This window comes from Passer domesticus, chromosome 4 (genome assembly GCF_036417665.1).
Source record: "Passer domesticus isolate bPasDom1 chromosome 4, bPasDom1.hap1, whole genome shotgun sequence".
In the NCBI taxonomy this organism is placed as follows: domain Eukaryota; kingdom Metazoa; phylum Chordata; class Aves; order Passeriformes; family Passeridae; genus Passer; species Passer domesticus.
In genome coordinates, this window is record NC_087477.1 from 12,667,323 (window position 1) to 12,681,013 (window position 13,691).

Genomic DNA, 13,691 nt, shown 5'->3' on the forward strand with positions numbered 1-13,691 from the left:
GCTTTTATTTGGTCCATTTGTTACCTCCTGGCAGTGGTTCAGAGCCAGGGAGGTTATAATGTGGTAGCTACCCTCAAGTAAAGGCACAACATAGTGAAATTAGCCATTTTTTACTTTTACTTCATTGCAATATTCTGCTGTACTGGAAATATTAAGAGGATCAGCATGACTAAATAAAATTTTGCTCATGCACAGCTTATTGCATAAAAGCAGCAGCAACCAAAGAGCCCTGATACCAGACTAAAGTGGGTGCAGGTTATCTCTGTGTGTCAGGTATTGAACAGGAAAACTTATAATGGGAAAGGCTGAGAAAATTTAAAACACTTTCTCTCTGAAACAGGTCACAGAGTGTTCTCTGTTTAAAGCAGCTGCAACACTGATACTGTGAGATTAAATAAAACATAAAAGGGATAAAAGAATTACCATCTATTTAAAAACACACACAAAACCAAACCCCAAAGAGCAGAAATGAGAACAACGAGAGGCATTTTTTCCACTCGCTCAAGTGTCCTACTACTTAAGGAAGCCCTTCCTGCTGTCCTTTTGCATGTCCCTGTTCTTGTGTGTTCCCATCACTTCATCTTCCACTGGCACCATCATTGTCTTATTAGCACCAAGAGGTCACTGCCAATTAGCAACTGAGATCTTTGGGATCTCTGAAAGCAGTCACTTGGCCATCAGATAATATCAAAATATCATGACCATAATATTTATCAGTTTGGGCTTTCACCCATCTGTTCAGCTCCTGAGACATGTTCATTTTACTGCTAATGGTGTCACACACTGCCTGTGCACTCCCTACACAATTAATACCATTTTATATCTGCATGGAGAGGGCCAAGAGCTCCTATGCACATGGTAATTCAGCACCATGGTAAGGAGATGTGCAGCTGCTCAGGGGTGTGTACAAACAACAGTTCACTGGCAGCTTCTGGGAGATGAACCATAACAAGCTGAATTTTAAAGTAAACTGAGATGTATTTTGCCTCGTTATAGAAGATCTTTCTGAATGACCAATTTAAGTATTTTTCAACCCCTTCTACTGAACACAAGACAGATGTACCTGAGCAGGTGAAAACCTGGGCGGCCTCTGGAGTTTAATGAGCACCTCTGTGTCCCCAGTGCCCGTGAAAGCTCTGTGGGATGGGTGTGAAAGGGATGGAGACAAATTGTAATTGGGAATCAGCCCTGAGGTGTGTCCTGTCTCTCAGAGCACTGACAGAAGCAGCTTTAGCCCAAATCCATACCTGAGTACACCAAAGCCCCCTTGCCTGAGCAATGTGACAAGAGCACAAATCCAGCTGCTGATGCACATCAGCACCCTCGGACACAGGGCAGAGCTGTGACCTGGCGAGAGGCCTTGGAAACTTCCCCTGGTGAAAGGAGAGGGGGCTGGGCCCTCAGTGTGACACAGACAGAGCTGACTGTTCACTCCCTCTCACACCACCTGACTGCTCATGGATTGTACTGCCAAGTCTCATCAGCACAGGACCCCAGAGATGACACAGCTCACTACCAACGAGCAGACTGCACCAGGAGGTGATCAGGACTGGGACATCAGGATATGGCTCCTAGTTCTCTGTTTCTGTCCAGAGAGGCCAAGCTTTAGGGCTGTGAATGTGCATCCAAGAAGCACAATGTGCAAAGTGAGGCTGCTGCTGTAGTAAAGGCTTCAAACATTTCTGTCTGTGACAGCACAGCCTTATATCCAATGTTATTAATTCAGGTTTTAACAAATCTGCCTAGCTCAAGCTGAAACATCTTGAACTAAATCTACCTCTGAGTCCCTTCCTCTCTCTATTAGACAGAAAGAGGAACAATCACAATTACAAATACAAATTTGCAGTAATACCAACACCAATCTGTTGGTGATATTTTAGTGTTGGCCTGTGCATCAGGACATGGGGTTTGACTGCAACAGCTCAGGGTTGGCCATAGTGAACAGCAGAGTAAAGAGTGACTTAAACTGCTCTACTAAAATTTTTTCTGACACCAGAGTGAACAGAGTTGGTGAATCAAATACTTAACTCAGCACATGGGGAAAATCCATGTCCTGTAGTGAACAGGACTGGGTTCTGCCTATGAGTCAGCAAAGAATAAAAGATACCCCAGAATGGGAACCAGACATTAGGCCTGAGAAGAGAAATTTTGCATGACAAGGGAAAAAAAAAGGGAAAATCAGGACAAAAAGTAAGTACAGAAAGACAATCTTTTCTTAGCATAGAACATTTCAGTATTAATGCATATTTTATAAGCACACAGCAGCATTTGTTTCTTAACTTTCACTCTTACAGTGAAACTGTTACTAGTTGTCCACAGTTGGCTACACCTATAAACAAAATCTGTGAGGAGGAAACAGTGTAAGAAGACAGATCAATTAACATCTGCCCCCTGAAATCACAGACCTTCAGTTGGAAGGGAAGATTTTAGCACACCACATGCTGCTAACAGCAAGCTCTTTTGCTGCCTGATAACACATCTCAGACCCGACCCCTCTGCCTTGGAGGGCAGCAATGGGAGCAGGAAGCGGCCTGGACGTCCCAGGCTGGAATAGCCTTGCACGCAGCAGCTCTTTGCACACTCTATAAATGAGGGCTCCTGGCTGTGTGGCACAAACCTTGCCCCAGCCCTCGTCTACACTGAGCACTGAGTGCATTGTAATTCCAGTATTCCTACTCCCTGCTAACAGAATGTCACTCCTTATACATGTCAGGGGTTTGGGCCAACACATACTTGAAGCTTTAGCCTGCAGGAACAGGTAATACACAAACCCAGCTCCTGGCCAAATCTTCCACACTGAGCTAGTTTGACAGGGAAGCCACTGGTGCAGAATGAATGCAAATCAGGGTGCCAGTTTATTTTCCAGTCAGTTCTGCACATAACTGGAATCTAATCCAGTTATGGTAAATTGTGAAAATCTTCACGTAAGGGTAAAACATATGTAAATTGCCATTGCGATTTCTTAAACTAAACTGGAATCCAGCAAACACATCTCGCTTCATTGTCCTCTGCAGCAGAAAATTCAGTTGCAAAGAGAAAATTAAAAATAATAATACCAGGAGCACACATTCCTCAAATGCATTCTGCATCTTAAAAAATAAGGTCCCTGGATGCTACGGAAGCCAATACATTATTACACAGGCAAAGTATCTCAGCACAAAGCAAATGATCCGCTCACACACGGAGAAATGAAATGGTGCCACTTCCAATCCGAGCGCAGCACCGCCGCTGTGCCGGCCCCGCTAATGCAGCTTCAGCAGCCACCACCGACGGCTCTGCACGAGTCCCGTCTGCTGCCAGAGCTGGCACGTCACACACGGGCCCGGTGGGGACAGCCCCGGGAGCGGCGGGAGCCCCTGGGAGCCGGCGGAACGCCGCGCTCCGCCCGCTGTGCCCGGAGCAGCGCGGGGAGCCGGGCTGGGCTGGGCGGGCGGTGCCAGGACGCGGGGCCCTGAGCTCCCTTCTCCTCCTTGCACGGCCTCGCACGGCAGTGGGGCCCAGTGACAGCCGCGTTTGTGCCCTCTAATGGAAGCACAGCACGTGCGCTCAGTGAAAACATGGGAAGCTTTCATCAAACCGTGGCTGGGTTTCTGCACTATTTACTCCAACCGGTTTTAAACCAAAATATGATGCAGCTAAGAAAGACCAAACCCACAAGTTTGCCCCCAATGTACTCCACAAAAACTGTACAAAATATTCTGTGCTGACAATAAGTTAGGAGCAATTTGGTTCCAGAAAGAAAGCCAAGGCTGTTTAACCGCAAGACACAAATTTAAAATCTTCTCAAAGGTTGGTTGTTTTGGTTTTGTTTTTTAAATTTCACAGCACTTTAACAGCAACTCAATGTTTTGTTAGAGAAAATGAGATGATGCCTAGAAATAGGAAGGATTCCAAAAGCATAGCGAGGACAATAGTGTAGCTCCTGAGCCTCTTCTTGCAGAACAGAAACTTGTTTTTCTATTGTAACCCTGTTACATAGAAAACAAAAACAGGTTCATGAAACCCTCGCTAATGTGTGTGCCTACTGAGCCACTGCCTTTGTCTGATGCATTTTTCTCTACTGCCCTCATTTCACACTTCCTCAGTTCTTTGCCCAAAAATGCAGAAGCCAAAGCAGATCCTCAACAGTTCCACCTGTGCCCCTCAGGCTCCTCCTGTCATCATCTGATTTAGGATCCTACACCTTACACTGTTACAGAGCAAATCATGAACATTTGAGTTTAAAACTCAAGAAACTGAGAAATTACTCTTACCATGACAATGCAGGATATGTAGAGCAAATGACAACACTCCCCTTCTGTGGCTTCATCAGCAGCAGGACACACATTCAGGAGAAGTGACCCCCTCCCCCAGCACAATATTTGTGACCCTTCCCTTGTGGACTGCAGCTGTGCCTCCTTGTTTGTGTAGCAATCGTCATTGGCTTCCAACAGCCACAAACTGAAAGGTTACAGGGCTTAAAGCATTTCCCACTTATGATATGTCTGTCAGGCAGCACCAGCTGGGCAATAACTTTTAGCCATAAATGCTCCTGAGAGTGGGAAGCTCATGGCAAAGCCAAAACCATGTGATGTCCAAAATGCAATCGGGGCACCTCGCTCCCTCTAACCCCCAGCAAGGTGCTCACCAGCAGCCTCAGGTTAAACAACACCTGCTGAGGCCAGCTGGGATGGCTCCCCAAGGCTCCCTCCAGTCAAGTAGAGATTTGTGGCCTCCTCTGAGCCTCCAGCACTCCCTGATTTCGTCCCCGTTCCATCGAACGCTCTCAATATCACTTTAGACTGAATACTGAAATCACTTAGCAGCAATAAAAAAGAAAAGTGCCACAGAATTGAATCCCATTTTGCCCAGCACACATCTCTAAACTATTACCAGTGTGAAATGAAATCTAATGTCTCCCTTAGCAATCCCATCTTCTTTGTCCTTTTGTTTTTCTAGGAGGGTTATGATACACTAAATCCGTTTGGACACACAATAGCACACGGGTCAGACCACACATTTCAAGGAGAGTTTTCCCAATGTACGCAGCCACCGTGGCAGGTTGCTTTTCAGCCATCACACTCTCACATAAAAATCCATTAATAAAAGCACAAGGAGACAATGCAAACACCTCAGTGTGCTGCTTTGGGCTGGGGCAGTTCCCCCGTCTTCCCCAGCAGCTGCTATGGGGCTGTGTTTTGGTTCTGTGCTGGAAACAGTGCTGAGAATTTGGGGATGTTTTCATTGTTGCTGGGCAGTGCTCACACAGAGCCACAGCCTTGTCAGCTCTCTGTAACCCACCTCCTTTTCCTTAGGTTGATTCTCATGCTGGTACAAAACAGAAAATGGGATTGAATTCCTGCAGGTCCATCTGATGCCCTCTTCAGGGACGGGAACTCTGCAGTGGCACAAACACTGTACAGAAAATGGGACCTGCTGGGATCCAAATGCCTTGGCTTTCAGGGGAAGGACAGGGCAGCTGCCGTGCGCCTGTGCTGTCAGTGGTGCATCCTCTACGTCCTGCCAAGTGCTCCCTGATGCTCAGCCTTCCTTTCCCGCTGCTGGTGATGCCACCTCTTTCTCCCAAACCACATCTCCTCGTCCCCAGCACGGGAAGTTCTGCTGGAACAGTGCATACAAGGCAGGTGACTGATGTGCAGAACCAAGTGATGGATGTGCAGGGCAAGTGAGGATACAGCGTGCCCCAAGGAGGAGTTGTGGGGAGGATTTCTGCACTGTCAATTACTGAGAACAGATGTAGCTTACAGAGCTTGGGCAGAAAGCTCATCTGATTGCTCTTGGCCAAGTTTAGATGATGGCCAGTCAACAAAATGCGATGCCCAAGAGACTGTGAAACTAAACCCTCTGGAAACATGTCCAAAGAATAAACCAAGTGTAAGGCAGCACTGCACTAATAAATCAGCAGAGCCCCTCAACAGTAACAGAGTTGGATTTGCGTGTAACGAGGCTGTTTGAACCGTCTGAGTGGCTTGTCAAAGCTGTTCTATCACAGAAACACACATAACTACTGGCATTAAAGTAGAGTTAGCTGCTAGTTTTTCTCAAGTTTAATAAAGGCTATTACTTCCTGCAATCTCTCGAGGTAGCTGCCTGGTGCAATGCCTTGTTGGATTGCATTTCTAACTCCTCACTATTATTTCTGGAGTTCCAAAAATGTCACAAAGACAGGATCTGGCACAGGGAGCCTTTGACGCAGCTCATCAGAATTACAGACTGACTGGTTACAAACTAAAAACTCCTCAACAAAAATAAAACACTGTTGGAAGGGAAGCGTGCTAAATATCCGCACTGCTGATGTTGCTCAGTTAATAAGAATGGTGTATCAAACATAGAAGTATAAAAAATTAGCAAAATAAAAGCTAAAGGTGAATGCTACTTAAAACGTATCTCTATTCTACAAACAAAAGGGAATATATTATTGCTCACAAGGCAGTTAACTATTTCATGGAAGGACATGTACACAGGTTTTCTCCATCTGACTTTCAGACAGAGCATGTCAATCAGTGCTGGACCAGAACATGAAGCTTTTGCTGACATTAAATAGCATCCTATGGTGTGGAGCAAGGTAACATTTGGCAAGAATAACATAGTCACAATCTGTCCTCTCACTCACGTTCAAAGTTCAGCAGAATCCTGCAGGAAATTGTACTTCCACCATTTTGTTTCCCATCTGTAGCACAGAACTGCTGCTTGAATGAAAGCACTGAACCCTGCTGCCCAAAACCATTTTGGATGGGGAAATGGATAACTTCAAAACTGTCTATTGAGTTTCTCCCACTTTTACAATCAACTGGCACAAGGCATGAGTCAAGCAAAGAGAATTCCCACACTAATTAGGACATGGAACAGACTGGCCCGTTTGGCACTGAACATGCAGAAGCACGAGCGCTCAGGTGGAGCTCTGCCCACAAGGGGAACTCCCAGCTCCAGACCTGAGAAAGCAACAGCCCACACCACACTAACACCCTGCAGGGCTCCATCTCAGGCAGGGGAGCTCCCTCCGCCCAGTTCTCACCCTGGACTCCACCTTTCATTCTCCAAACCCACGGTGACAGGACAGCTTTTCTCTTTCCTGAGATGGATTTCCTTTTCCCATTATTTTCTTTAAACAAGAAACAAAATCAAGAAAAGGAAAATCAGTACCAAAAAGAGAAAAAAGGTTCTTGTTTTCAAGCCCAAACACAGATTGTAGGATGCAAAGTAAATGTTTGCTCCTAATTTTCCCTGATTAGACTTGAGATATTAGTACCAATAACCACTGCAATCTGCAGTTAGTTCCCTGGAAGGAAATTTCACACACAAATCATTAATCTTTCTTTAGTTTTTCTGTTTCCATGGGCACTGAAAACAGCACAAAAAGGACTCCTTGGGTGAGGAACAGTTGGGTGGAAGGACAGGTAGAAGGTGCCTTTCTGCAGTTCAGGTGTGAGGTTCATATCTGCACAGGTTCTCTCCCTTTCCTCGGCCGCATTTCCAGGAGACAGATGTTCCAGCTTCATGTATGGAGTTCTGTACATGTATAATCTGGGTGAAAACCTCTGGTCACCATTTGTATATTAATATTACCCCTACTTCAAACAAAGGTGAACAGCTCTTAGGTGGAAATATATTGTTCCTCTGGGTACAAAAAGTCAGCCCAGCACTAGAAGCCCTGGTTTTTGATGCCTCCTCCCAGTCAAGGCTGTGTTTGTGTCTCTCAGTTGAGTGTATAGCAAACAACCATTTTATGTCATCTACAGGCTGTGTATGTTGTAACAGTATCCTAATGTCAAAATTAGATTTATTTTGTGAGACACAGCTTCTTAAAGTGCTTTTTACAGACAAATGTGAAGGCAGACTATTAGCATGGCTGTTAGGCCATAATAAAGGATGTTCATGACTTGTCTCTCAATTATGCTTTTTCACTCTCATCCTGTGGCAGTACAATTCCCTTTTCAACCACAAACCCTGCTCATGACATACATATAATGCAGTAAAACTGATGCACATAAGAGGAATGGATCACGTTAATCGTGCAATTGAATCAGAAGACAATGCAACCGCAGAGAATTTGTAATTCAGGGAGCCTCAGAAGATTGTGAAAGATCCTGTTGCTGCAGATAACTCTGGCTGTTTGGTTTATAATTTACAGCAGACACGATTTCAGTAAAACTTGCAAACATGAGACAAAACACACTTGTTTGGCTCGATTTTTTTCCCTAAATAACTCCTTAACCTTGTCGTTAGCAAGGCAGTTCTCTCACCTTTTTTACCACATCACGTTGACTTAGAGCTTGTTGAAATGGGAACACAAATCAAGATCTTGTTTATGTCAGCTGTGTTTTGTTACTTCCATGGCAAGCATTCGTCTGCTGAGGTGAGACAGAACTGGTGACTGAATTCAGAAATATTAATAATTTTTCTTACAAAAGAAATTAGTCTTCTGGACCAGAGAATACTCCATTAGAGCTGGAAATGCTGGGGGAAAAATTAGAATGACAATGTATTCCATGCTGTTGGAATTTGCCTTGTCCCACACTTATAATTGCAATGCAGTATTTTGTTCTGCACACAAATGTTGACAACTTTGTTTTTCTCTAATCTGAACAATTTCACAGGGATCTGAAGCAGTAATATCCTCATGGGAATTGGCTTAAAGCAATGAAGGGAGCTTTTACCAAATGTTCTCCAAGAAAAGCTGATGTTTTGAGTATAACTGGAAGACAGGCACAGCACTGAACCAGATATTCTGGATTCCACATGGTGCAGTCTACAGAGACAAAGCAGATGTTTAGCACTACTGTTGATACCCTTGTGCCCATGGGGAATTTTGCCATTTATTTGGAAAACATTTTATTAAAAAAGTCAAAAACCCCAGCACATCAGCAGCATGTAGTTTGTTATAGCAAATGTACAACCTAAAGTGTTGGAGAATATCAGATTTCTCTTTTAAAAAGAAGGATTTAAAAAGCATTCAAACAGTTCAGCTTTAAAAAGCTCAGTCTTTGTTCTCTCAAACAGATTGGGCTGCTACAGCCCAACTATTTCTGAATAAAAGCAGGTCATTATTAAAAAGAGGAGATTTGTAAGAGCAGCCACATTACAAAAGAGACTGTCAGTACAAGCATCCATAGGAATAGTGTGTGGGGTCTTGCATGATCAAGAGTAGCTCCCACAGGATAAAATGAGAATGCCTTTATGCTTTTTGTTCTGTGGAAGACAGTAGCTCTGAATTTGCCAAGTAAGAACTTAATTCCAGCAGGCTAAAGATACCTACAGTTTTAAAAAGTCACTGGAATTGGGTGTTCTTGAGTCTTCAGGCATCTTTTAACCAGACCAAAGCAAATCACTGGCACTGCAAATGGGTCTCCAGTGCCACAGACATACAGATAAAAGCAGTGGCTCTGGCACTGGCTGGCACCACGCAGCAGTGACCCTGGTTCCAGTGCCACCAGCCAAGGCCATGTTCTGTACACACCTCCCACCTGCTGCCTTTCTCTCCTTGCTCTGGAAGCTCACTACAGTTTGCTGTAATCCCTTAGCCCAGCCCACCTCCATGGAGCACCAGGCTGGGAGGGAAGCTCAGAGGATCACCCCTGTGGAAGAGAGGAGGAACAAGGACTTTGCTGCTGTCCATTGTTGTGCTGTTCTGAGCACAAACTTACCTGCCCTGGGTACCTGTGGTGCCTCTCAGCCCCTAGCAAACTTAACAGCCCTGGCTGCTGTGGCTGGCACACGTCTCAGCACGGGGCTGGACACCACACCAGTGCTTTAACCATGATATGCTGGAAACTGGAGCAGGGATCTCCAATGGCCTTCAGCTGTTAACCTCAGGAAGCAGCTTTAAAAATATTATTATTGCAGTTGTTAACAGTTTCCAAAAGGATGACTCCCAGGGCTGCGAGAGCTCATTGACTTCACACACGCACATCCTTCTCCGAGGTTAAATGGGAAAGGTTTGTGAGCACACAGTTGAGAGCAGAATTACCTAATGAAGTGCACTTGCCTGAGCACACCCAGCTCACACAGAGGTTTCTTGCAAAGGTAAAAAGGTGCTTTTCATGTGAAACCCTGCTTTTGTTCCCAGCCTGGAAATGTTGATGGGAAATTGTGCTTCTAGGCTCTGGAACACGTGTATGCATAAATGCACAGAGCTCTGTTAGCATTTACATCATTGTGGTCTCAAAGGGGAAAAGGTCTGAAAAACAAACCTGTTTTTCACAAGGACAGAAATGAGATTATCCAAGTTTGAGCACATTACTAACAGTGACAGCCAAACAGACTTACCAAGTTAAATCCACTCTGTTGAGAGGCTCCCCATGAAACAAGGCACAAAAGCCAAAAGGAGGCATCTCCAAGGCAATACTGCAGAACTGGGCACTGAACCTCTGCACCCCAGTGATGAGAAAAGAGGGCATTAGGCTACAGCATGTTAGGGGGAACTGCAGAGAAAAGGTGATGATGAAACGATGGACAGCAGAACCTCCGTGGTGGCTAATGTGATGATAAGTTCATTTATTCTCACACCATCATTCCACATCATAGGAAGACATTTGATAAGAATTCCTCTGAAAATCTCAACTGAAATTCCAGGTGTGACTCTTTTGACTTAGCCAGTAATTTTTCAAACCACCTCTAAGAGCAAGGCAGACAGTATTTTTATACTTGGATTAGATCTGTGGAGAATCTTTTTGTGTATAGTGCAAGTCCCTCTCCTTTCTCCTACTCTCTTCCTTTCTCTTCTTCTCATAGGTGGTACTTCACTGGAATACCCATCATGGATAGAAGTTAATCCCCTTCCTAAGCACCACTGTTAGCTCAGTGTGCTCACCTCTTACACAAAAGAGCTCCCAAATGTATAGAAGAGAACACTGAAGAGAGACAACCACAGCTGCCCTGGAGAATAAGATTCATGGCCTGCAACAGATCTTTCACGTGATGCTGACTTGCACATTAGGAGAAGAAAGAATAAAAAAAGACAAATATTTGTGTGCTTCTCATCCTCTGGGAGCCTGACTCCCAGTCTGACTGACAGTTCCCCAAAATTGCACCTCAAGAGCTTAGTGAACCCCTAAGACCTGCTCTCCTGCCTTCCTGCATAGCATGAGCCATGGAATTTCACCCAGGCATTGCTGTCTCCATACAGAACATGGTCTCACTAACAAAATCCAGCATTTCTGAGTGGATAACTGCCAGCCCCCACCTTGACAATGTCATCAGATTGGATTGCCTACCAAAATCCAGCATATGAGCTAGGAAAGATCCTGCTAAGCAATTTCTGGAGGTTTTCCATCTCTTATTGAGCTCTTGAGAACATGTAAGACACCAGAATTATCTTCTGCATCTTTTCCCACTATACAACAAGAAAAAAATTGTACTAGCAACACTCCAATGAACTGGTACAAACCAGAAGATTTGTACATGATTGTCTATGCTCAAAACATGAGGCAGTAAAATACAAAGACAAAAGAGACATCAAGTCAGTATTATTATTGGATTTGAAAAAAGGCAAGCAAACCCTTCAAACCTGTTTGTTAAGCAATGCTGTTTGGGAATACTCTCCTTGCTGTTCTAATTGCTTCCCCATTGGGAGGAAGGTGGAATGCATGTGTTGATGAGACTAAACTTTCTTTCTAGAAGGGCTGTTTGACTTCTAAGTAACACTGAAACACAAATAACCTTGCCTGATTTACATACAAACTACTCTGATGAGCCAAACGCCTTCCCCTGGCAATAGCTGAAGCAACACAGGCTGTGACTGAAGCTCCTCAGCTGTCCTGCTCCTTCCCCTGCTTAGACACTTCACATCCTGCAGGAATGCGGGAATGCCTACTCACCATCAACTTGGGCAGAAAACTCAGTAACTTTTGAGTGTTTAAATGTCCAGTCCCAGCTTCTTAACATTTTGCTTCAGCAAAGTACTTCAGTGTTCATGACAATGAGGGGAACTGGCAGTGTTTGTTCTCTGCCTTCTTTCAGTCACTCTGTGAAGTTAAAAAAGGAAAAATGTTTATTGATGCACAGTCAGTTTCCATCTAAAAGCTGAATTGCATTTTGGTTTTACTTGGGATAGATCTCTGACAGAAAATGCATCTTTGTTTTTAATTAATCCATTCAGGGACCCTAACTCTGCACAAAATCTCACATTTTTTATCTAATTACTTCTAAAGGCTTTTTTCAGCACAGCATGGCTGTCTCTTCAGATTACTTATTATGTTTCTTTTCCTTCTTAGTCTTTGTTGGTGGAACATCAGCTTTAAGTAGTGATTTCTGTAGGCAAGGCTGCCTGTTCCCTGGGAACCCCCTCTACCCCTCTACCCCTGGGAAGCTCAGCAGCTTCCCTCTCTACTCAGAGTGGATCTGTCCAACCCAGCTCAGTGCACAGGCACAGAGCATCTCCATCCTTCCTCCTGCTGCTGAGAGCTCTGTGTGTGCAGGCACGAGAGGCAAAGCTGTGTCAAGAGCATTCTCTCAACACCACAAGTGTAAAAAGAACCAGCACAACTCTCTGGTGCATCAGCTGCGACACTCACTCAGGAACCACTCTGTTCAATACTTAATCCTAAGGTTCCTTTAGCAGCTCGTTCAATTACGGGATGAAAGAAAGAGAAAAAAAGGGAAGGGAAAAAAAAGAGATGCAATTAGCCCACAGTTCCCATCACCACCACCATTCATCACCAGCCTTGAGAAATCAAAGCTCTTTATTCTCTCCCACTCATTCCACTCATGTTAGCACTTCCATGTCAAATACAGCAGATTCCAAAGGAGTGACTGAGAAATACTTTTCCTTGAGTAGCCCCGCAATTCGAGTGCTGTTGTGAGTAGAAGGAGCTCTCTTTGCCTTAGCTAAGCTACACACAAGTGCTAAAGCAGCACACTCAGCGAGGCAGGGAAAAGCCTCCCTCATTCTCTGCAGACTGTGACACAAAAAGGTCCCAGGAAAGGGCTCATCTCCGCCGAGGAAAGGCTGTTGATCCCATGCAGGCAGGAGGGGACATGTTTGTGCTGCTCTCAGGGAAACCCTGACACTTGCAGCCCCTTCCTTTCTGCAGTGCAGGCTCTGGAAAGCCTGAGTTAATCAGGTGTTAGGGGTGTGTGGTACCACCGAGCTGTTTGTCACCCCCAGGCTGTATCACCCCTGGGGCTGGAAATGATGCACCTGGGAAGGAACACACAGGCACCACTCCCTCCACAGCACCATGGGAAGGAGCAGCTCCATTGCTCAGTGCCCATCACCCTCTGGAAGAGATACAAGGGAACCACTGCCAGGATGAATCCCTCTCCTGCCTTTGGAACATGCACAGGGAGCTGCTCCTTGAGCAGCTTTTGCTACTTATCTCTACCTCGTGCCACAGAAGCCAAGGCTGCCAGAGTGAATGGGCTCTGCGTAGTGCAGACCATATCCCACAGCTTTCCCAGCTCCTTCTGGTCTGGCCCCGTTAGTCTCCAAATGTCACAGAAAGAGATTTAATTCAACACTGAGGAGAACAGGGATTAACAGGCAGGGAAACACAGGCTGCTCTGCTACCAGAGCAGCCACTTCCATCATGGCACACACCACACACTGTGTGTCTCCACTGGCCCTCCCCTAACAGTGGCTGGGAGCGTGCATGGACTCCATCCCATTTGGGATGGGAACTGGAGATGCCAACTGAACCTGCCCTGCCCACTCTGGACAGCTTTGGAGCTGCTGACACCCGCAGGACCTTGAG

At 45.2% G+C, this 13,691-nt stretch overlaps 1 long non-coding RNA gene across 1 annotated transcript in view; it reads right to left on the reverse strand.

The window, feature by feature from the left end:
• LOC135298476 (uncharacterized) overlaps positions 1 to 13,691 on the reverse strand; it is a 189,396-nt gene that overhangs the window by 35,251 nt on the left and 140,454 nt on the right. Inside the window, exon 21 of the long non-coding RNA XR_010360469.1 lies at positions 11,817 to 11,963. This is a non-coding gene — a long non-coding RNA (uncharacterized LOC135298476). The remainder of the gene's footprint in view (positions 1 to 11,816; positions 11,964 to 13,691) is intronic.